The following is a 25,827-nucleotide window of genomic DNA, read 5'->3' on the forward strand; positions in this document are numbered from 1 at the left end:
GCAGGCTTTTCAGAAAAGCTTTGATATTCGGGGGCAGTGTCTTTATAGAAGAGCCAGTGGCATCTAATAATCTGCCACTAGAGGGTGCTATTGCTTACTTATACAAAGCCACTGCTGCTTATTTCACCTACATTACTTGTCTATGGCAGGCAGTTAAAACTGAGGAGTAGCTTTTGAACACATAGTGACAGTAACATTCATAAAATAATAAAAATAACATTATGTCAATAAATTAGGTTTGAAACCACTTAAAACACCCTTTATTTGTTCTATTTGTAAAAACTGTAATTAAAAAATTGCAGTAAATTACTTGACTGGACTAAAGCAATTTGAAAATCCCACACCTTTAAAACGTCCTTTTAACATTGCAGAAAAAATAAATAAATCAATAGATCGACATGTAAACTTGAAGAATCGACTGCCCCCTACAGTGTGTGTTATGTTGATGTAGGGTGGTGTCAGTCATTGCTACCCGTCACTGTTGAAAACCTGGGGGCTCTTCACTGCCAAGCCGTGCCCTCTGATTCACTGTTCAGGAGCTCCTCTTGCCTCTTCTTATCAGCTCAGACGTGCAGATGTTTGCCTGCAGGCTGCCGGGGTTAGCTGCTTGGAGTGTGAGTCAGAGATAATGCATCTCACTCAGCCCCCGCCCTGTGTGCTGTTTGTCTGAAGCAGGGCGCTAACACCTGCAGTGACCTTTAGAAGACTGGGACGTCATTAAAATACCAGCTTATTGGCCTTTCTCTATTGGCCAGGGTTAACTGTGTCCACCCCTGTTAAGATTCTAGAGTCTTCACAAAGTTCTTTTGGTTATGTGGTGACCAGGACTGAGGAGTCCACTCTGTGGAGTCTGAGCGGTGCGTTATATAGCCTCATCAATATCTCCATTCTATCACAATACAGAGCGTCCCTCTCCGCAGGTATTAGAGTCCCCCAGTAGTCTTTGTGTTAAAACTGAGTGTCCTTTACAAAGGAAAATATTTACCTTTGTGTCGTCCCACAGTGGAAAAGCCCCCGTTGTCCAGAATTACTTGGTGCTAGGGTTGCCATCTAGTGAGAGCAAAGGGAAGTAGCCTTGACACCATTATGGATAACAGTTAAGAAAGAGTTAAATAATTCCGTGTACAGAGTAAAAGCTTTGTTAACCCATTTATTGAAAAAGAAAAGGAAAACGCTGTGTCCTAGTAGACAATATTTTACAGTCTATTGTATTTTAGAATCACTGGACAAAAGACCAAGAGGTGAGTCAACAGCAGCGTCCTTTTATTAGCTTACAGCGAACAACCAATGAATGCACAAGATAGTGTGTGCCATCCCACAATGCTCTGAGCTTGCGAAGTACAGCCAGTCACACAGAACACGAAACATAACAGAAAATACTGAAAAGCTGCAAGCTAAGAGCTTCTCCTCCCTGCTCACAGGCGTTCTGAGGTTAATTCAAAGGGACTGTCGGTTTTTAGTTGCGCTAGTGTCATTTATTCTTTCAGTTTTACATGCAGGTAATATATGACTCTGAGTGATTTTAATTTCCCCTCAAACAAACCTTTTTTTTTTTTTAAAGAACAAACCGTGTTGTCGTTTGAAACCCACTTTCCTTAGTGTTTTGACACTAGGGACCTGCATCCTCCCATCACTTGTGCTTCAAGGGTATGTTATATTTAGCACAGCCTCTAAAATGGTTCATAAATCCTAACAGATTCTGCTGCAGACGCCACGCCTGATTAGACATGCAACCTGAGCGCGTTCTCTCGCTGCCAAAAAAGGGGACCCTGTATGAACATTCAAATGATCGATCTTCGACCTGCTTCAGCAGGAGCCCAGGCTGACCCCCCAGACTCTTACCACCTTTCAATGCAACCCTTCTTGATGATGTATAATAGGATTGCCCCCCCCCAGAACTTCCATGCACTGAATCATGTCAAGGTGCTTCACGAAGCAAGGGAGTTTGGAGCCGGGTGCAGTCACTGTAATAGTGCTCAGCAAATAAAAAAAATGTTATGCTGTTTTGCATTTTAGTGACGGTTGGATGCAAAATGCCCACCACTGCCAAAAAAAAAAGATATTTTGCATATGAATTCTGATCAACAGTTAGGTCAAGTGAAAATGAACTAAATATACATAGAGGCACAGATTTAGCAGATGTAATAAATGAATGTGAGGTAATATAGAGATGTTTACATTGTTTGGCTCAGGATCTCTCATTTCCAGTCCTGTGTTAGCTGCCCCTGGTTAGAGGTCAACCAAGGGGATGATTGATAGAGGACCACCAACCCTCCCAGAAGGGAGATGAGCAGGCAGTGGTCTTTATGTAATTGGTTAGCAAAAAGCATTTAGCGAAGGGGGCTTGCCCCTAGAATTACACTAATGTGCTGAATATTGACATGAGAAGTGCAAGGAAATCAAGACTAGACCATATATGGATTCCACAGTGGGGAGAAAAAAAAAACATAGCGAAAATGTTACATTCTGCAGTTTCACTTGACACAACATCCTGTAGTGCACACTGTTCCCCTTTTAAATGGATCCTTTCTATCATCTAAATGATCTTAATATTTCACTTCTGACCTGTTTGGTGATAGCCTGTTATGAGTGTTCTTCCAGTGCAAATGCAACAGATTTCCTGAGAGAAAGGCAAGGGAATGGAGGATGTTGTTCTATAACCCAGTGCAGAACTAGATATTTTAGTAGTTTTACTTTCCAAAACTGCACATCGGAAACTTGTATTGTGAATAGAGGTGCACAACAAGAAGGGTTCATGGAATTATTTCGTTAGCTACAACCGCTATAAATAAGAAATCAAATATTAGTATAATGTTACATAATAAGACTTTAAACATTAGTACTACACGTTTTAGGGTGATGTCTTCAAAGCATTTCCCCAATGCTTTGATTAACGCCTATGTTTTTTAAAGGAGAGAAAAAAAAAACATCTTAATGAGAAACAAACAGTTTGATTAAGAGAACTTGAATCAAATTGCTTGATTGCTTAATTGTAGTTTTGTTAAATTAACTGGGGTTTTGCCTCTTACGAAAAATAAGGGTTCATTAATTGAAGACTGTGGTAAAGGCTTTGAAGATATATCCGCTAGAATCGTGCCCATGTTAATGTTTCCACTGCACAGCGTCCATCTGGCTTTGAAAGTGCCCTGAACCTTGCACAGTACCTGACACCGAGATATAAGCCATGGGTAAAGCTCAATGAAACTATTAAGACCACGATTAAACAGTCAAATATCTGAGTTCAAATCTGGTATTGAGTTATTCAACCAGTGTAAATTAGTCCTCAGGATCAACCTGCCACACAATTGGGTAAGGTTTTTAAGAGAGCTTGGAGGGAATTTTTGGGGGGATGTTGCTAGGTGTATTTTGTTCTAAAACCCTGGAAAAAACAGACAGTTGGAATTTAAAGTTGGATAACCATTTCCTTGTCCACGCATTAACCGAGACGCGTAGCAGGCAATAACTGCCGGTTTTGAGCACCCTTTGAGCCCCATTGGCAGTAAATGCATCTAACCCCCAATCTACAGCAGATATGACTACTGCAAGTTTACCCTTTGGGTTGTGTTACAGGGGAACGAATACTAACAACAGCAGAGGCAGGTTCCTATCTTCTGACTATTTTTTAAAAGCTGGCCAGTGTGTGAAACGTCAGCGAGCATTGACATTGTGAACGGTTTGCTCTATAGTGAACGCAGACGATTGTTCACATCAAGTGAAAGATAAGTGATACAGTATCACGTGTTAGCCCGTATTATTTTACAACCTTAAAATAAACAGATTATTGGCATAGCAGTCTCCATTTCAGTGGTAATAAAGATTTGACTTATTGCACATAAGCATTTTTAGTGGGGTATAGTGGATGAAATTTATTCATTCTTAGCAAGTAGTTAACGTAAGGAAGCATCAAATAGTGGAAAAGATCTCAGAAACTGGTATAATCGCATCCCTCAATTTCAAAGCAGCAGTAGCAACGTAACAATGTTTTTGTGTGTTTCAAGATTTTTTTTTATTTTAATTATTATTATTTCATTTTGCAATTCAGAATAATATTCCCTCATTTTGCATTTTAAATCTGGGAAATTCAACTTTACTTTTACATTGAAACATTTCAAAACATAAGCATTATAAACTCCCTTGAGAAAATGAACATTGACTGCCAATAGCTGGATACACAAGGTAGCCAGAGTCATGTTTATAAAACAAAACACAAAGTGTGTCATTTTCTGTATCCTAGAAAACTGTCAATCAGGTGCAGTGTTACTTTCAGGTACGCGGATAAAACGTGCTTGGCCGTGCATATCTAAACAGCTTCTAAACAACTTTCGCTTCGAAAACACAGAAGTGCCCATTCAAGTCTGGTACGTTATGCTGTTTTTTTGGGGGTGGGGGGGTAGCCTTTTTTGTCATTTTCATCTTTTTAAATTGAATCATATTTTTCCACCATTAACAAAATAGTATGCGAATATTTATCATATGCAATACACTGGGGCTTGTACATTTTCTTTACTTCTGCAACTTTCCGGTTGATTTCTGATTTTGTCTTGTTCGTCATGAATTGTTTTTTCTTTTTAGAGAAATTGACTGTCTGTTTCCAGTTTAAGTTTACAAAAAAAAAGTATAATTAATGGTTTGCAAAAATGTAGAATTAATGGTAAATGTACCTGTTTGGCAATAGGAAGACACATCACATCACAATTGATTGCACCTGTACCAAAATTTCACAGCATACCACTTTCTAACATTAGAAGGGTCAAGTTTTGGTATGCGTACCACATTGTGACGATGTACCACTTTATAACACTACACCGGTACTGACTAATTCATTTTAGTAACTGAGAACTGAGAAAACTGAGAACCAGGGCTTTAAAACTTGAATGAGCTGCAATCCAAACTTGCAGCAGCTAGGCTTCATGTTATATTACCCTGCTGGCCTCCTTTCTTTCAGACTGTCTGCCTGTTTGAAGACTTTAGAGCTGTCGGGCTCAGGGTGAGTCCGTGGGAATTACCAGGGTTCCAGAAGACTGGAGAAGTTCTCTGGAGACTTGGCACGCTGCTGTCACTTTCTAAATCAAAACTCCTCTTTGACGTTTAAAAACACAAAACAAAACGAAGCCCTGAATTCCAACAGACCACAATATTTTAACACATCTTTGCAGTGTCACTATATATTTATAACTTCAAATTGAACAGGTTTACCTTATTTAAACAAATAAATAAAATAAAGACTAGAGTGCACCATTGGAAGATATGGCCCTTCCTGTATTATACTACTTTAGAATAAGAAAGTACTAAATAATCCAGGAGGGCTGAGATTACTATTCCAAGTGTCCAATCTTACAGTATTTACATTAGCCCTGTATTTCAGTGTGTTTGGTTGATTGGTCAGTTCCTAAGTGGATCTACTGTTTAGTAACTACTTACAGACTCCTAACACTAGTGCCACACACTGTGTCCATTGTAGTCTCTGCGGTTGAAGTTCATTTTATTACAGATGTGTACAATGACATCACAAGGAGTGGAGGCAGGTGAATAAATACAACTTTCCACCCCACCCCCACCCCATTCCCACCATTCACACACTTACCTGGTAAAAAAATATCTTTACCTGTTTTATACCGATGCGATCATTACGCAACATCAAAACTAGGTGTGACAATTATTTATTTTTCAATGGAAATGACTCATTGTGGACTGGCGCCTATAACGTAGTGTTTACTTATTTTTGTTGTTGTTGCAGAAGCTTAGTGAATTAAGAGTAACTTGATCTCAGTCTGGTCAAATAACTTTCAGTGGCTATTTATTAATACCGTACAAAAATGAGCTAAAATGACATTGATGTCACTGAAGGAGTTTTCAAATGCGGCAACATAAGTGTTTTGGCTATTGGTAGATCTTCAATGGTTTTATATGACTACAGTGCTAGCTCTATTATATTTGTGTATTGTTGGTGCTCTGATAGTGTGCAGTTGTAGCTTTATTACCGTGTCCTGGATTATATCCTTTTTGGACAGTCCTGGTTAAATCAAATGCAAGATAAATAAAACAAACGTGGCATATCCTGTGCAAGTTGCCAGTTTATCCTATTCTTGAATTTGAACACAAATACATTAGAACATTTCTTTAAAAAATCCATGCAGCAAAGTTTAACAAATCGCAACTGAACTATTATGAGACCATGGCAACACAATGGGTTTGGAACAAATATTGCCTATTGGTTCAGACATGGGCAGCACACAAGCACTGCTATGGTACCAAACTGGATCTGTGGTTCAAACTATCATAAAACCAACTGGGCGAAACAACATGAAACTATCGTAGTAGCTTCTATCAAAGACTCATAACATAAGCTGCTCTGTGGCAACCAGTGCCCTTAATGCCAGAATCATTGCCAATTGTATAAATGCATGGATTACTAGGTGAGGATCAAACATCTCAAACACAAGGAACATTCATAGAGCAGGTAGGTTCCGTCCGAGGGCTAAGAAGGGACAGAGATTGATTTTTAACAGATCCTTAAATTCAGTAGCTTACTTTCCAAATGGATTGGATTGTGCCCAGCAGAATTTAGGTGAAATCATTGGGGATCAGAATAAGGATTTCATTTTTTCTGAAGTGAGTTGTAGGGCAGTGTTGTACTGGAGAACTTCACCTAGCAGTCCTGAGAGTGCACCTGTGTCCTGACCCTGCTTTTGTGACACATCATTATAATGCGCAATCAATCAACACGTGTTCTTCGCGTAAGCACAACGTAAGGATCACAATATTGTGCCCCATGCGGTCCTTATTGTTTAATAGTAGGACTATGACATTGATATGGGTGCACATACAGAGTTAATATAGAAATATTTTCTGTACATATGAATTGTCTTAAGAGGCTAGAGGTCTGACAATTACAGCATGAAAAAAAATAAAAATAAATCATATTAACATGCTACGTCTATATTCAATTATTATTCAATGGTATTTTTGGAAATAAGTCACACAAATAAACCTGTATTAAACAAAGTAAAAATAAACAAATAAAGTGCACTTTAGCTGTTTTTTTGTTTTTGTTTTTTTTGTATTGCTTTGTGCATTTATTTTTCTGCTAAAAAATAATAACAAAATGGAGCGCTTATGCGGATTTTCAAATGTGTTTAAAAACAATGGTAGAGGAGACTTCCACGCAGTGCGTTTCGATAGCCTCCCTTCCCCCGCTCTCTTCCTGCACTGTGCAATTCCTCAGATCTGACTTGTTATTATGGCCGACAGAGCGAAAGAAAAGGTCTCCTTTTTTTTTCTCTTTTCCAACCCTGTCAAGGAGCTGCAACCCAAAGGCTTTCTCGGCAGCTCCTAGCTGGGTTTGCCCCGCCTGCAATTTCCAAAACCTTTGCCATACCTTTTTTGGGCAAAGAGGTGACGCAAACAGCCGGTAAAGAATAGGCGGATATTTCGCCCAGAGTGCAGCTGAGCCTGGTTGCTCATAGTCTGGCTGTTTACGCACTTCCCTGGGAGGAGACGGTACTCCGGTTAGAGAAATGGGGTCTGCCGGGTTTACAGGCGGGCATTACCGCAAGGAGGCGGTCTTTTTGGACGAGGGCCGTCCTTTTTTGCAAGGGTGGGTGGATGTTTTGGCAAACCCACCTTTCTCATTGTTTAGGACACTTCGGAATGTGATGGTTTGATCCTGCAGTGTGGGGAGGGGGAAGAGAGAGCGTGAGTGGGGAAAACGTCCAGTGTTTGTGCTATTGCGTGCTGAACTAGTAAAAGAACTTTTAAAGTGCGACCCTGCCTCTTTTGGGTCATACACAGTGAGCTGATTATTTGAGAGGGATATTGCGTCTTTCCCATATGGCAAGGTAAGAAGGCATGGAATTATTTCTTCCAGGATTGCTTGGCTGGGACAGTGAAAACGGAGCTACTGTGTGCGAGTGCTTTAGCACGAACTGGCTGCTGTCGAAACTCCAGCAGCGACTACTTAGCCAGAGTCAAAGAAAGCCTCAACTCTGCTGCTTAGACCGGTGTGTGGTGCAGACTGCTGAAGCGGCTGTTTTAAAGATATTTCGGAATACCATACTGGGGGGCCGTTTATTAAAATAATGTTTATTTAATACAATATAACTTTTTAAAAAACCGTGTGATATTGAAAGGCGATTCCTTATGAACGGTCTGGAATATATAATCCGCATTCTACAGCAATGCATGTATATTCTATTAGGATACTTGGACTTGTTCTGACTGCTTGGCGCAGTTTAACGACTTGTCAACCGTTGTTGATTTCGCTTTGGTGTTTCTGCGTTAAGGGCCGTTTAATGCAATTGAACTTGGATTAAAAGCGCACAGCGGAAATGTTAACATTTAGATCCTTTAATAATTCAACAACGTGCACCGCTGCGGAGAAACTGAAATTAACTTTACGTGCTTACCCGCTTGGGAGTTTTTAGTGCACCGGAAAGGAAGTGCACTTGAACAGAACAATGTACTACCGTGCAAGAAATGCTACAGTCTAGACGAGTCCCAAAATCCAAAGGGGGTGAAACACGAACAGTGGAATCGAACCACGAAGGTTTGAAGTTGTCGTAATAAATTCTTTTAAGACTGCAGCGTTGATAACCCCGCGTAAGACACTGAAGCTGTTTAACAGATGTTACTTTTCTGTAAACTTGATTTTCTCGTTGGATACAGTTATAGAACCCACACAATGTATTAACTTACAGCATCATAATGTGTGACGCAAAAGTACAAGCAAACACATACAACGCAGAGCTGCTGCATTCCTTGTTCACATTAGTCAAATCAGAAAAGCGCAATGCTTAAACTAGAAATGATTCAGCGTAGCCAATGGTTGTCTATGTAATACATTGTACTCTATTTCCAATGGCAAGGTGAATTCCTTAATAAAATACAGCTCTGTGGTATTACAATTGATTGTTAAAAAAAGCTACGATACAGAAGGCTGCAATATGCAATGGCTCTGTATACTATACACTTAGTGTTACATTGTTAAAATGCGCCTTTGCAGTTGTTGTTTGTATAGACTGTTTACAAAGGTTAGCTCAAGAGCATTTGCAAAGCCAGGCTGTGTAATGTTAAGCGCCACCAGCATTGACTGCAAGTGCCTCCTAAAATTGAATTGGCAGGGGCTGCACTTCACAGCCCCTGCGACAGTAATCCATACTGCACACTTAGATTTGAAAGCACTAACTGTGCGCTATGGTCGTTCATCAGCACACAGCTTGGTGCAGACCCTTTAGATTTGCAGGTTGCTTCCATTTTGTTGTGGCACGGTTAAGGACAGTGGAGGTTCAGAGATCTTCTGTCACTGTAAAGAGCTGACGTTTGAGGTTATCAGTCCAGTTGAGGTTATCAGTCCAGTAGAGCTGCGTGGTCTGATTGCAGTGCTTATCATGGGCATCTCTCTTATGTACTGCAAGTATAGAAGCCTGCCTGATGTCCTGGTAGACTTGAATAGAGGTGCAGAGATGGACAAGGGAGCTTGATTTTTAATGTGCAAATGAGTAAGTGCTCAGCCACTGCAGCAAAGAAAAAAAAAAAAATTCAAAAGGTGGGGCTGAAATTGTGTTGCCTGCCTCAACCTGCTTTCCAGTAAATTGGAAGTGTGATGCAATTTAGGGGATGTGGGTGAATTCTGAAGACTAGGAACCCATTCACACTTGCCAACATTACATTGCTATGAAGCAGATGTTCACTCGAGGAGCCTGGAGGGGAAGCATGGAAGAAAGAAGGGTCATGGGTAGACAGTTCTGGCAAATCCACAGAACATGAGTGGATGAGAGGTAGTGCATTGAATTGGTTCTGCATGCTACATGGCCTCTAACTCAGCTCACCGTTCAACAGATCCAAACCTCCTTTTTTTCGTTTTGGCAAGTGGAAAAATGAGACGGAGGTGGTGGGGTTGCAAATTCACATCAATGAAAGGTAGACCACTGGGTTATATTGGTAGGGGTCTGGTTTAATTGGGGGGAGTGAAGTGTCGGGTGCCGGCTGCCGTTTCTCCAGTTTTAAAGCTGCTTTTGGTAACATGCCTGTATTACTTTGAAGTGGCTGTTTTAACTCGGTCTGCCGCACCAGAGATGTTGCCTCAGCTGTCCTCCTTGCCTCTCTGTGTGCTTGCAAAGCAGTGTGTAGAGCAGGGCTGTACTCAACCATTGCAGAATGGATGCTGTTACACACATGCGATGGTGGAAGTCTTCATTTTCTCTGCTTGTTTTCCAGTATTCAGTACTTCATTTACAGCAGTTTGCTGTGATGCAATACAGATAGTAGCTGGCAGGTGTGCGGTTTTACAGCCACCCTGCTATTTCACTATCCTTTATAGTTTACACTTGTAATGTGTACTGCAAGTCAAGATCTGCTATAAAACAAGTGATTCAATATTTAAAACTTACACACAGATGTGACATGACTGGAAATAGAAATTGTATTTTAATGACAGACTTTCCCCACCCTAGCTGTGAGATCAAATACAAAAAAATAAGCCATCAGTAACATGAATTGGTAGATCACCATGACCTACATCAAACATATGCACCCTTAATAAAAGAAAGCAGATAAAGGGGGTGGGGCAGGGAATGCAGGCTACATGCATAATTTATAATGATATGTAATGTAATTAAAGCTGTTTATTGTGCTGCTTAGTAACCCATATTGTAGTTGCACGATGTGTGTTTGTTTGTTTAGAAATGGCTTTAAGTAATAACTGCTTAACCAAATCTTGGGAGGAGTTTGTGGACCAGCTGGAGTTTACTCACGGTCCCCAGGTTGGGGGGGGTAATGAGGTGGAAGGGGCTGTCCGTTCATTTTGTCAGCCTTATGCTTTTTGTCCTGTCCATGTTAGAGCTCTCTCAGTGTCATGTTTGATTGGTACGCAGTCGACCTTGTGCTGCTTGCACAATGCATCGGTATAGCTGCATTTTTATATTTCCTTGGTTCTGAAGACAGCCTGATTGACATTGAACTCCAAACCTTGACACTGGCCCTGACCTAAGTCTCCCAACCTCAGGCTCTGGGCTATTGGCCACATCCTTTGCCTTGGCTTGGAAGATCTCAGTGTGGAATCCAACCCTTCAAATTGGCCTACTTTCCATCTGCTAGTGGGACCGAACACAGGTTTATATCAATGGAGCTTGTTGCCATTAGAAGCAGACCAATATCAATAGAGTTTGACGTGGTTATCTGTCAGCCCCAGACTGTGTCGTAGACTGTCACATATTTGTCTTTCCAATTCTTGTTAATTTAGGGAGATGATCTAATGAGCCTCTAGTGCAGGTGCTGTTTGAGGCAGGTTCAGTAGCAAACCCTGTACGGCAGAGTAGAAGACTGTTGAAGGAACACTGAAATAGGGGTGATCCAGATCATCCAGGTTATTTTTCATCCAATTGACTCCTTCAGTCAGTTCCATCCCAAATTAGTATTTGGTTTCAACTCTTTCCTTAATGACTTAATTGACCCTGCTGAGTGAAAGAGGCAATGCTGCCTATTCCTGACCTAGACAGATAATGGTATTTATTTCAAATGTGTCTAAAGGATTTCTACAAAAAAAGAATCATTTATTGACATAAAGCCAATGGGTCGTCTAACCCTCCTTGGCCCACTTGATGTGATCAAACTGCAAATATACCAAAAAAGTGATTTATAGTTTATAGTTTTTCTTTGACCTTTTAAGCGATGTTAATTTGCAGATTGGATTGCAGACTGCAGATTAAACTAGCACCAGCAGAGTTTGATATTGTAGCTGCACAAAGCTGCTGCATGGTGGAGATGGAATGTGGAATTTAATGCTTTCCTCCTATACCCCTGGAGGCATGTACACAAATCAGCTTTTTTTTTTTTTTAAGGCGCTATCGATGCTCCAAGTACCGTAGCGACCATTTTGGTCACCATGGCATAATTTTAACCCTCAGCACCTTTACACATACCAAGAGTCTTGCTGAAACAACTTTTTAGGCACATTACTGTACACATAGTGAATAGATTTTAATTTAAAGCCTATAAAAAGTATTTCTTGTTTGCTGTTTTTTGAGTTACAGGGTGTGAGTTGTTTGCTTGTATGTGTTTAATATTAGAAAGTGCATTGCTAGCATTGTGCCAGTGCTGTGATTGAAAGGCTCTTGAGCCGGTAATCGTAATCGAAGCTTGAGGCTTGTTAGTTCACACTTTAATAGGCAACTGAGAAATTCTGAGCCAAAATATTCCCATGGTAAGAAATGATTACGTTCATCAGAATTTCCTTTAGGGGGAAAGTATGTGCTCGGTTAAATATGAGGAATTTTGGGCCTGAAATTATCTGAATGATGTATGGAGGTAAAGTACTTATTCTTTGTTTTAATTGACTGAAAGTATATAATGTATGCATATCAACTAATATATTTTGTAATAGTTTATTTCCTTTCTACTATATTTTGCAAATTACATATATGGAAGTCTGTGTTCATTACTGCTTTTTACTTATGTATTTTTTTATCATTTGAAAACATTTTTGGGGTGCAGAACATTGCTAGACATGGCTACAAATTAACTATATTATCAATTAAGGGGTTTCTTTTAATTCACATATAAATTCTCGCCATTGTAAAGTATTACCTTGCAGTCCCAGCGTAACATATTTAAGAAGATGCTCTGTTAGCTGCAGTTCAAAACTACTGAGAGGGCTTAAATCTCCTTAACTGAATATCACAAACCAGTCTGGGCTTAGACAATGCTGTGCGGGCTGATGGTGTGTCCAGACCTTGTGAGAAATACAATTTGGAAAGTAGCCAAGTGGACAGCAGTCAGCTAATTGCTTCCTTGGTCACTGCAGGAGATGGGATGGGAACAGCCAAGGAAGCAAAGCAGGGAGGCATCGACCTTGATGCAGTTTATTACATCCCAACTAACTCTCTCTCTCTCTCTCTCTCTCTCGCTCTCTCTCTCTCTCTCTCTCGGGAAGCAGTAGTTCCTTTTTTCATATGCCAGCAGACAGCTAAGCATGTTGTATTTCAGAATGAACTCCTCTGTAATTCAGGCTAATTTAATTCCTGTAAGAACTCTCTCCCAAATGAGTTCTTTTTATTTATTTTTTTAAACGGGGGTATAGCTGTTTATGCACAGTGTTTCCAAATCCAAAGTGAAATATCAAAAAGGGTTTTGCCTGTACCTGCAGTCCTTAAGATCCGAAGCCCACCATTAGTGTTTTTGTATGATATACCGCAGCATTCGTTTGAATGAGACGATATGTGTACAGCATTTCTGTGCATCTGAAAGACTTTCAATATTGAATAAATCATCTTGTACAGAACATGTACTGTACAGCTGATCTCTGTATTTCACATGCATATCTTTGAAAATACTGCAGTTAAATGATTAGGAAAAACTGTACAGACCGGTTTCACAGACCCTGATTAGCTCTAATTCTAGTCCTGCATTGCCTAAGATTACATTAGTTACAGTACAGAAAGTGCAAGAGCTAATCGGGGTGTGAAACCAGCCGTAAGCATTTTACACGTGCAAAGCATTTAAACAATTAAGGTTCCCGGGAGGAATAAAAGATGCCAAAAACCTGATTGTATGCATTTGGCCTATGTGACCATAGGCATGGGAGGATCTCAAACGACATATTTTGATTGAACGGCACAGTCCAAATTTATCTTGGCTCATTTTGATATTTGGTTGAGATTGAATCAGTGAGATTTTTTATTTAGCTTTATTACTTGCCTCTGAAATTTCATTAATTCCAGCAAAGTATTTGGCTGCTGCTGAGCGTTTTAGAAAAAAAAGCCACATCCATCCATCTTTCCCATGAAACTAGTAGCTTGCTTGCTTCCATCTGTCTGTGCCTTTTTATTAATGGTGAGGTTTATGCAGGGAACAAACAATGCAGAATGCCTTTGGTTAGCCAATTTGCTTGCTTTCAAAAGTTGGACAGCATTAGTTTAAGCCTCTTGACAGCAGGGGCAGCATAGTTAGTGTTTGCTATTCAAGCTCTCATCTTTTAAAGCAAGAAACCTGGTTAGTTTACCTGTGAGCTCAAGCAGCAACAGCAGACATCATGTGGTGGACTATAGGTGAAAGGGTGCAGAGAAATGGAGATACAGTACATCCTGTTCTGTGATTTACTGCCTACGCTGCATATGTCCGTAGCAGGCAAATAATATTGAACTCCCAGTCAAACACCTTAACAGTCTTAGCAAGTAATAGACTTCCAACCACTCAGAATGATTGCCAACAACTAAGGGGTCAAATAAATAAGAATATTACCTTTTGAAGCTACTTTTTTAATATTTCTTCCATGGCGTTTTCCAGTTTATTTACCATCCTTACAAGTAGTTTCACAAGTTTGCTTTGTGACCGAATCTGCAAACTAAACTGACATGTCCCTGCTGTACTGGCAGATACTGTCTGGTAATTTCACTGTTGTCCTCGGCAGCAAAACAGAAATGTAAACAAAAGAAGAAAAAGAAATTCCCCTCTTTTCCGATCGTTGTATTAGCATTATCTACTAAGCAGATTGTTTTGGGGTTCAAAGCAAAGGACACGTTAGTGAACCTAACTTATGTGAACGAGAACTTTAAAATGAACATGCTGTACTATTAAAACCCACTAGCTGATATTCTGGTCTTTTGAGTATTGTTTTTTTTTTTTTTTAAGCTTGTAAACAAATGAATTGATAAACAGGGCCTTCACTTTGTTTCTCAATTTGTACAAAGCAAAAAGCTGCCGTTAAAAACTATTCAGGAATGTTCTCGCTTTCCATAAAATCCTGTTCTATTTTAGTCAGCGCAAAAGAAATTAATAATTTGACCTGTCCTGTCGAGTCCCACAGTAGTGTTGAAAGCTAAGCTAATCACCCTAAAGTTCATTCCAAAAATGTTTCGCATAGCTGAACATTTTACTGTGCCTCTAGGTAACGACCAATTTTAACCCCTAACTCGGTTTACTTATCTTAATTTTTATAGTACTTAAAAAAAAAAAAAAAAAAAAAACGATGGCAAATTGCAAAAATGGTTCTTTGTTAAATGTAGCCTCTTCCTAACAGGGGCTGCCCATTAGGGCTAGTGGTCGGCTTATCTTTGGAGTCGAAAGGTCTTACAGTACATTGCTTTATAACGTAATGGTTCAGATGGGAGTATTCAGAATGGTGAGAGAATCTCTGTAGTTAAGCTTGAGAGGAAGGAGGTATTTCATCTGAGCAAGTCCCCTGCAGCCATTGCTTCCCATGCCACATTAACAGCAGTGCAGGGAGAAGTAAGGAGGGAGGAGTTGATGCCCCAGCTTTATGGCTTGCAATGAAGAATGTCCGTATGGAATCAACTTGTTCTGTTCTGGAGCCAGGCTGGGAGCAGACGCTCGCTAGAGGATGCACTTTTGAAAATAAGTAAAACTTTTTTTTACAGAGCTACTTGCAAAATCTTCCTTTTTGAAAATGCGTTTCTTTTCTTCTAGTCGGTGTATGGTCCAAGCCCGGTGTGCAAATGTGGTGTGTTTATGTTCTCAGAAGAAAAATGGTCTGCTTTTTTTTTTTAAATGTGATTTATATATATTAAAAATTCTGATTTGATTCGTACAGAGACAAGGAAAAAGTGCCTACTCCCTAGATTGTGAACAAAGACCAACCTGGAAGGTATTTTTTTTTGTTTATTGAGTTAGGACCGGGGAGTAATTGTAGGCCTCAAAGCCACAGACATCTTTGTGTTTCTGTCAGATTGTTTACTTTTCCTTTCAACCGAAGGACAGCTTGCCTGGAGTGACCATATTTAACTGAAATGCCCCTTTGTTTAAACCCAGGTGGCCGAGTACTGTATTTGAAGACCACCTGCACTTGTTTGAAATATTTAAAATGATAATAAATAACATAGGTGACTGAAAACTTTGACTACCAGTTGTTCACCAAATCTGTTTTCCTGAATTATGGCAAAGCTGAGATTCATTTTTAAAGCCCCGGTGAGCCATGCGGGGAACTCCTATGCTACTGTTCTGGAATGCGTTAGTTTGGTTGGCTTCTATTCTATATCTCCGTTCAGATCTCTCATGAATTTCAAAGCAGCAGTATTCCAGTCCAGACTTTCCTTCCTGTATTCCCACACCTCTTTGACCCACTTGCCTGAGCCAGCAATGGCACTTTGTTGATTCTGTTGTCAAAGTTAAAGTCAAAGGTGTTACGCCCCATGCTGTTTTAAAGAAGCGTTTTACCTTGCAAGCCCATATCTCTTTTGCCACTTCCATTTAAAATGTTATTCGTGTAACAGAAGCCATTTGGATCCCCTACACATTTCTGTTTTACTTCTGCAGTTATGAAAATCTTTATATCGCGTCAAAGCTACAATTGTTAGAAGACGCATGCTCTCAGACAGGTGTATGTGAAAACAATTATGTAAACCGGGTTGGGATCAATTCCTTTTTAAAATCAATTTCCACTTTTCATTTGAATCAATTCCAATTGTTTTCTTGGTAAAATGTAATAAGAGAAAACGGCAATTGTATTTCAGCGCGTGCAATTTATACAACAACCCTCCTCTAAGTGTAGAAAGATTTATATTGGGTTCCTAAAATGCTGTGACTCCAGTCCACAAGCTCACAGTGCTGATGGAGCAAAAAAAAGTTCTGGGAGTGTTTGTCATTCTTCTGCATTCCATTGTGTATGGGAATTGCCAGACTGGCCATATTTTTAGAATTAGCTCCTTCTGATTCTTATCAACCCTCCCTCGGTCCCTCTGGCCTTTTAAAACAAGGAAGTTTCTCCTGTGATTCCAGGGTATTTTTGGAAGTTTAATGAAAAAAGAGAAATCTGAAACGCTTGCCCTTATAAGGCAAGTCTGGAGGCAGCCATGTGGAAATGCATGTGCTATGAACACTTTAGAGTTTCTGCGTCTCTTGAAAAGGATTCTTCGCATATTTTTGAAGTCAGTCCCGTCTGTCTGAAGGTACATTCTTGGCTGTGGAAACCGGAGGGGGGTTTTATCTTGGTGGGTCTGATGTACACAATGTCTGCTGGAAAGTCCTCGGGTTCTTTCACAGGATAGTGTCAAGTTTACAAAGGAGGGCTTTACTGAGGCTTGCGTTAATGGGGTCAAACTTGACTAAATCCCTGTAAAGATCTGTAATCACATTTTGTTCTGAAATGCATTACTTAACGAAGTAAGACAGAATATAAATATAACTTAGAATACAAAAACAAAGATGTGTACTTATAAAAATGATAGCAAAGGAGCAATTTCAGTGTTCCGAATGGTGTTTAGCATTACCAGATGTGATCACTATTAAACTGTAATATACAGTAGTAAATTAATTTCTACAGTAGTAAATCTCCCATTTTTGGTAGCACCAATTGTTGGCAAAATTCCAGTCTTCCAGACCCTTGTCCTATTCTCAAAGTCCTGTTACTAGCTTGTGAAGATATACCCCTGTTAATGTGAAGTGATGCAGGAATTCAGGTTGTTTTACAATTACATGTTGTACAACAGTTGGAAGGTATCTGAGATGTAGTATTCCTGCTGTATGTGCATATAGTAAGTATGGCAGATGATATTCCTATCTTACTGTATCTTACAGTTAAAACTTGACTACAGTGAGATCTAATCAGTTATGCCTGTACTAGCAGCCCTAACAGCCAATATGTTTTGTATTTGATTCCTTGATGAAGGTCCAATGCACACTGTTCTGTATATTACAGTTTTCTCAGTATGTTGAAACTGCATTAGTTTCTCAATGAAACAAAAGTTTGGTAGGGTTGAACTTTGGAACTTGCTGTTAATGTGCAGTAGCCTGCATCTGGGGCATAGAAGATATGTTTATGGATGAAATCAAATTGAATATTGTGCTTTTATATGGCGTGATTAAAAGGTGGGGAAAAAGACCTTACACAGTTAAGCAAGGATGTCTTTACGTTTTTACACGACTCGGTCGAACCTCCACTCTGTTCATTTTAGCTGTACACCAGTAGCAAATTCTTTTACTAATCCTTTCAGCCTGTGTGTTTCTCACTGCCTTCGGGAATGGCTTCTTGTTGTCTTGCATTGTAAGCCCCAGAAGTTGGCAGGTGGCGTACCGTGATGGGCTTTTCTGTACAGAATATTTCAGTCGTTTGTAACCATACATATGTTTTCATTCTGATCTGTTCTTATTGACTGAGCTTTCAGCCTTGCATAAAGCAGGAAGAAGGAAGTCAAACTTGAGGGCGTTAAGATCTACAGTATACGGTAAAATAAATAAATAAATAAAACCCAGATTTTATTATTGAGTCATTTAGCAGACTCTTACAGAGCGACTTACAGAGACTAGGGTGTGAACTATGCATTAACAACTGCTGCAGAGTCACTTCCAGTAGGACCTCGTCGTGTGCAAGAATATAGATAGAACGTTACTCAGTAAAGATATAAGTAAAGATATAAGTGTAGTTGCTTAAACTAAACCCTTTCTGAGGGGGTGAGGTGGCAGAATGTGTTCCAGTAACACCATTGTTGATATCATGGAGCTGCTGCTGCTTGACTCGTAGCCACTCATTTAATTTGTAAATAGGGTTAGTAAGGGTTTAGCAACTAATGCTGTAAAATCTATTTGCTACCTTTTCGATTTGCTTCCGTTTCCATATGTTAGGGACCTTCTCGTTATGTAGTTTGGCTTTCCATTTCAGTTTTTTAAACTTTACATTAAAGGTGCGCTTGAAGGTCACTGTCATGATATGCATCCGTACTGTACATGAGCTCATTTGTATGATGTTTAACATGATTATTAAGCATGGCAACACTGAAGTGAGTTAGGGGGAGCTACATTATTCATGCTAATTTATACATCCCAGTCCTCATTCAAGAACCGTTTGTCGGACTGCAGGAAGTTGAGTTATGCCAAGCTTTTGGTCCTGTATTAGGATCCACAACTTGATCGCAACACATGAAGCTGAGAGTGTTTCGAACAGTCGCATTGCAGCATTCCTGTGCTTTACCTTAACAGCATCCAAACCATACGGGTAATTTTGGCTAAGATGCACTTCACAACCTAAACCTCCAAATCCGTTCTAGGAACCGACTACCTGTAGTACTTCAGAAAATGAGCAGTTACTGTAAGCCTGTGTTGTTGCTACAGGGTGATTTGCAGTGTTGTAAAGGGCTATTTTGTCGCTTATTTCTGGTCCAGCAAATGGTTATAGATGATGATTAGCTAGACGTTGATTATTTTCAATTTTCATTTTTTTTTTTTTACTTACAAGGTTTGCAAAGTGCTAGAGAATGAGCAGGAGCCTGGTTTTATAAAAGCATGATTTCACTTTCGATTACATGCTGGCTTGTTAAGGGAACCCAGTGCGCAAAATCTGCTACGTTTACTGGAACAGTCAGTAATAATCTATCCATGATTTCTCAAACTGTCTGATGGAATTATATGTCGCTCTGAGTGCTGCAGAGATTTGTTTTTCCTTTTGTTTTTAGAAGGGTTATGTAATTGCCTGTGGCTTTCTACATGTTGTATGAATTCCTTGGCATGTTTTAAATTGTAACATGAGTTAATTCCTTATGTGCTTTAAGTAATGGTACTGTACCTGTTCTGCACTTCCAGACCATAAATTGGTCTTAATGTGAAGTTTTGAAAGAAGCAAGTTCTAGTTAACATGGAGTTTCGTTTTAAAGCCTGTATCTGGTGCTACACAGTGTTAGAAATCTGTTTGCCGGCAGTGCGTTCAGGTAGTGTTGCACTGCCTTGGTCATTTCACCTGGAGAGTGTAATTTTCCCCCACCTTTTCTTCTGGCTGCATGGAACTCAAGTCTTCGGCTAGGTGGGGTCCCATTACCTTTGTCACATAAGGTGAATGAAAAGCATTCTGGCAGGAAAATGTGCTTTCATCTGAATCGAAGGGATAGTAAATAAAATAATTTGAGAATATTTGTATGCCAATGAAGTTTGAGAATCTGTGGTTTTTGCCCTTCCTCATATCGTAGGTACAAATGTACTTCATACAAAGCACGGGTTTGTACTTTGGAGCAGGTGAATAAACATGGTTGCTCCAGTTGAGTGGCAGCTCTGCTCGTGTCACGCATGTGAGCTCCTTAACCCTGGGCAGTGGAAACGCAGCCTTCTAGAACTCCTTCCCTGGAATAAAATCCTGTGAGGCGTCCCTTGAACCCTTCACTGCATTCCGATTACAGGGATGAGTGACCCTCCCTGCTGTGTTTGATTGGGATTGTGACCTTTTCCCAGACAGGTGACGCAAAGAACCAGCCAGATAATTTGAAATGATGCTGTTTGGAACAGTTTGAAATAGGAATCGGAAAGTAGCTATAAAATGTTAAATGTGTTTTGTTATTGTTGTTTTTTTTTTTAATGTAATAAATATTTTCTTTTCTTTTCTCACATACAGGCCCCAGGACTGCCCACATTAAAAATGAAGATTCAAATCTTTGCATCTGTGAATTTTCAAGTTAAGCAGCAATAACTCATACAGGTTAGTAAAAGATATGTGTTACGTATTTAAAAACAATCCATGTTCTTATAATGTGTTATATAACAAAAGACAAGTTCAACACTGGAGATGGGTTTGTTGGTCAAATATTTTGCTTAAATACTTATTGTATTGGGTGAATGAGTAGAAGTTAAAATAAGAGTTGCCCACACTCAGCCACTATTAAAATAGAAGTCTCGCTACCCGTCATTATCTGGCCATCTGGAAGTCTCTAATTTGATTTATTGCAGTTTTTTTACGACTTCTTGTAGCTCTTAAACTGAGTTCCATGGGGCTGTTATTAGGGGTTCAATCTGTATAACAGGATTAAAGGAGCAGCACACCACCTTTTTATGGAGCTCAAACTAAAAATGACTACCCCGCTGAAATATGTGGCTCTTTGTGGGTCCAGTGTTTTTGTGTTTTATATACTGAAAGAAATGTAAATGTGTGTATATAGTAAAGTCTCCCCTTTTAAACCTGGAGGAAGCCTGAAGATGCTCACTCTATTATAATGTATTGACAAGATTAATGTTGTGCTACTCCTAAACATGTAACGATTTGAGGACCTGGAAAAAGCACCCAAATGATATTGCAATTTGGAACACGATGCACATTATAGGACGAGGGTTCTTTTCCAAGACTGGTAACTTATTTGGCTAATCTCTGCCAGTAAAGTTCTGGAACTAAAAAAAGAAAATTACATTTTACTATAAGAGTAACCTTAAATTAAATACAAAAGTAAAGAATTTCTACTTATAGAAGTAAATAAAAAGTGAAAAGCAGTACTGTTTCTGTGAGAGTGTCAGATTGAACCGTGGCATCCTCATACAGAACTGTACTACTCAATAACATACAACAATGGGAATACAGTCCTGTCTACTTAGTTACGGCTTCACAAAACTACAGTACATGGAAATTTAAGGCAACCAAACGCTGCATTAACATAAAGTAAACCAACAGGACCCAGTTTGGTAAACGGAAGCACTCTGCTAAGGCTTTGCGATCTGTTGTACCACACAAGACAGGGTGACTGGTGCATACCTTATATAATCAAGTCATTTTGAGAAAATGTGCTTTTGAAACTGTTTAAATGTGTTCATCCAGTGAGCCTCTCCTGGTGACATTTAACTATAGAGAGGCTGCGTTACAATCCTCTTATTGTCTATTAAATAAATGAGCCAGAGTGTGCAGACTAAACTACAGGATCCCATCCAGAAAGGTGCATCAGGATAATTGATAAGTGAGAAGACGCTATCAGCTAGCCCGGGCTGGCCTGGTACAGTCAATCTGGAACGGTTTGAGCTGAAAGGCTGTTTTGAAGTTGCTGGCAGGTGCACACTTGTGCCCTTGAGTAGTGCCTTTGGGTTTAAATGAAGGCTTCACCTGGTTCTTCTTCCAGCGGTGTCCTGCTCCGAGTGAGGTGGTGCTCTAAGATGCTCCTCTGTATAGAAGTATTTTAGTTTTAGGGGTGGCCCGGAATCCAGACAGCCCAGGTAAAGATCCCCCCTACTTGAGGTGACCCATTCTGATTGGTCCTCAGGATCAGTCAACTGAATGCCACACTACAATATTGAGGTAGATCTAGAGTCAATATTAAATCTGCTGCAGTATTTATTTTGTATGACTGGGTGTTTAAAAATATGGATGAAATCATTATTCCCCCCCCTGTAATTCTTCTGGGTGGGAAATGAAAGTAAATGATACAGTAAGCCTTGGTTGGGAGCCTTGGTTGCAACTTCTCTTGTAAAATCCTACAAATCTCTCCCCACCCGATTTAGCACTGTCACCATGGCTAATCAGGGCACAGGAGAGCATCGTGCTAGGCTGGGAGCGCTGGCTACTTGTTCCCCAGCGCTGTGCATGCAGAGGAGACTGTGTTAATCGCAGGCTGTGTGGCGTGACTCAGTGAGCTGCAGCACACTCAAGTGACTTTTGTGCCTTATCGGTTCAGCTATTCCGTTTCAAAGTTTAATGTATTGGTTACTTTACTTAATTCTCCCACAGAGCTTTTCAGATTTAGCATTTCAATGTTGTAAACCTGATAAAGACTGAGCGGGGGTGGGGGAGCTCCCCATGGCAAGCTGAAAATAGAATTGTTCTCAAGAATAATAAGTAAATCGGCCAATTTAGTAACTGTTTACCCTGTTGCTTTTTAATGTTTGCTGTGTTTTAAACAGATTAAGTTAACCTAGAAAATATATTTTTTGGTGTTTTTTCCACCCCATTAGAACCTGGATAAAAATAAGAACATCTATAAAAAAATAAATAAGCAATTTTACTAACGAGAGGTGGAGGCCATTCGGCCCATCTAAGCTCATACGTACCTGATTTGATTTACGAGTCTTAAGAGTCCAGGCGATTCTGCCTCAACAGCATGACAAGGTAACCCTTAAACCATCGGATTCTCAAATAAAAGAGATGAGCCCCCTAAGAGCCCTCTCAAAGGAAACCCTTTTAGAAATGATCTGGAGGATGAAGGTGTAGTCTGCAGTGCAGCGAAGGCTTGGATAAGGGAGTGGGCTATCAGTGTTCGAAGTGTGTGTTTCCCACGGTCATAGCTGTCATTGCTCTGCTAGTTTTCCTTTCACAAAAGAATCCAGATGTAAACACGCAGTGTGTAATCATGGTAATTGGGAGGTGTCATTGTTAGCACTGTGGCGTTCTTAATACGTTTCATTAATTCTGTTAAAGTTTAACCTGAAATATCGCATGCCCAGTTTTACAGCTGGACACAAAAATTTGGGATAATTTCCTCGGGTTGACTCCTAACAACCTCCTTAGAGGCTCCAGATACTTCCTGTACTTTTTACTGCCCTGCACATACACTTCCTTTTAAATTAGGACCAGTTTTCCTGATTGGGTTTGGCATCACCCTGGTGTAGGGCATGTTCTCCTGGTATAGCCTTGATTACTCTCAAAATGTCCATTGACTTAAGCAGCATTGCCTCTTTATTTTATTTACTTTGACTGCCTCCTTTCCTCAACCTCCACCCCATTTTCAGTCTCACCCAGGTAAGCTGGCAGTAGAACTGCCTCCTTTCCAGTGCCAGCTCAGAATAATCGATCAGATTAATTTTTTTGTGCCCCAAAAGGCAAAGTCGAGCACCAAAACCAAGTTCAGATGCTGTGATACAGACTAAGCCAAATGTTGCCTTTTAGTGCTTGTGTCTTAACAAAACCAACACGCCTTGCTGAATCGTTCAGTGTAACTGAAGAGCTTATAACTTCAGGCTGGTTTCACACCGAATAGATCGGTACTAATCCAGGTTACTGAGACCAGCAGTTGGGTTTGACTGTGTTTGTAAGAGAGTCACGCTATCATGTGGGGCGAGGCGTACTGCCACCTTCCATTGCAACCCATGGATAAGAGTCAGAAACGATCAACTCATTTTAATTGTTTGGTATTTGGAGTACAGAATGTTTTAAGCAATTACCGGCTCACCTAAGAAACTATTTGAATGAGTGCAGTGCTTGCGGGATTATAGGTGTGATACTGTTTAGATAAGTACCAGTATGGTATGTAATCATAGCAATGCCATCCTGTATTTATTAAAAACAGGTCTGACAGGGTCATCTAATGTGACAGGTAAAATATTAAGTGCTGCCGTGTTTGTAAGATGTAATGCAAAATTCCTTGTGCTAAAAGTGCCGGATTCCTTTAGATTATTTCCTCTCTATTGAGTTTGCCTGCTTGAATGGCTGGAACTGCCTTCCATGTGGAATATTCTGGATTCCTGCTGGCTCATCTGTTCTGCTGCTTTCTCCGAGAGTTCTCTGCTGATTGGCTTTACTGTCTTTTGAAGTGCCGAGCCGGCTGCATATCGCTTCATCTTCATGATGCGGTCTGTATAGATTTTCCCAGGGTGGTGGTGGTGGTTCTCTAGTTGAAATCTGCTTTGGGTTCAGTTTGAGAGGGATCAGTTTAATTCTCAGGTGTCTGCAGTCATGTTTTTAAAGCTGTGCGAATAAAACATTGCATATCAGTCTGAGCTGTTTTTACTGTCTAATTTCAATTATGTTGCACCCATCAGTATTATCAGTAATTTCTGGTTCATTATTGATTGTCAGTGGTAAACTATTTCTTATTTCCAACAGTAATATTTTATATAATAAACAAAAAAACGCCAGTATGATTAAAATGTTGATTTATGTTGACTTAACCAAAGAGCAATACAGAACTATTTAACCAGTAACACTCACACTGAAGAACTGCAAAAATATTTCCTATATTTTTGCAGATTGATCATAGGGGTCTGGATTATAAATGTTAAATTCACCCATCAATTTACTATTCATTACAAACCTGAGCTTGCAATTTGGTTTGTTGAATTATGTAGATTATTCAAAAGTACATCTCTACTCTGGGCAACCAGACACCCTACCCCTTACACAAAGCCACATACTGTGATACACTTTCTAAATTCGGTACACGCTAATCCAAATTTACAGTGCTTTTTTTTATTAGGCGAATGAAAACAAAGGGTTCTGGTAAAAACGTAGCCCTCCTAAAAACAAAGCCAAATATTCCAGAGCCTTTACCTGTACCCTGCCTCAGCCTGATACTGTAGTTTGGATCTGTATTTACATATAAATACCGGCCAGGAATCAGGAGGCAGAGAGATTAGATTGAGGTATTTAAAATATTCTCTTCTCTGAGGATATCATTCAGTCCCCTCAGAGTTCGTATTTCACAGCAGGATGATTGCATTGATATCAAGTCAGGTCCTGTGATTCAGATTAAAACTGACAGTTCGGTTTAATTAGGCAGCAGCTCCTGTGGGGTGTGGAAATCCCCAAGTAAATTTAAGATGGCGCTCGACGACTTTTTGTCGTGTGTGTGTTTCGAAATACAACGTGCGTGTACAATTTCTAAAACATTTATGTACTCAGAAAGCCTGTTAGCCATGCAAGAAACAATGACGTAACAGGAAGATATTAATGGATTTACTGTGGTGCCACTCCTCCAGTGCTTCACTCAGACAGATATCGTTGCGTCTCATGGTCATCATGTAGTAGCATGAAAGAAGAAAGAAACAGCCAGCACAGTAAGAGCACTGCTTTGAGAAAACAGTTTAGTTTAAGGTAGTCTTGAGTTAGCAAGGATCACAATTCTTCAAGCCCCAAGGTACTTTGGAAGTAATGTGGGTCTCAGAACACGTACAGAAAACAAATACTTAAAAATAAAAAAAATAAAAATGTAGCTGCTTGTACTGTATTATGTTATTCAAAATTTTAGAATGGCCTATTTTATATTTATTTTATTGGATATTAATATTCTGTCAGTATTCCCATTAGAATGCTTGAATCCTAGCACCCTTGTATTTTGAGCTATTTGTGTGTGTTTTATAATTTAAAATTTGTGCTTATGACAGTTGTCTGATACTGCAGAACACCTTTGATATTAGAGGTGGAACAATATT

At 39.8% G+C, this 25,827-nt stretch overlaps 1 protein-coding gene across 8 annotated transcripts in view; it reads left to right on the forward strand.

Moving 5' to 3' along the window:
- The first annotated feature begins 7,501 nt into the window (after window positions 1-7,501).
- Window positions 7,502-25,827, forward strand: part of luzp1 (leucine zipper protein 1) — a 45,949-nt gene continuing 27,623 nt past the window's right edge. The window contains exons 1-2 of one of the 8 annotated variants that reach the window (XM_041233988.1): window positions 7,502-7,597; window positions 20,324-20,407. The gene's annotated coding sequence lies outside the window, so the exon portion shown is untranslated. The other 7 variants (XM_041233981.1, XM_041233983.1, XM_041233986.1 and 4 more) reach the window with 7 other exon arrangements.

The sequence above is a fragment of the Polyodon spathula genome, chromosome 32 (genome assembly GCF_017654505.1).
Source record: "Polyodon spathula isolate WHYD16114869_AA chromosome 32, ASM1765450v1, whole genome shotgun sequence".
Lineage (NCBI taxonomy): Eukaryota > Metazoa > Chordata > Actinopteri > Acipenseriformes > Polyodontidae > Polyodon > Polyodon spathula.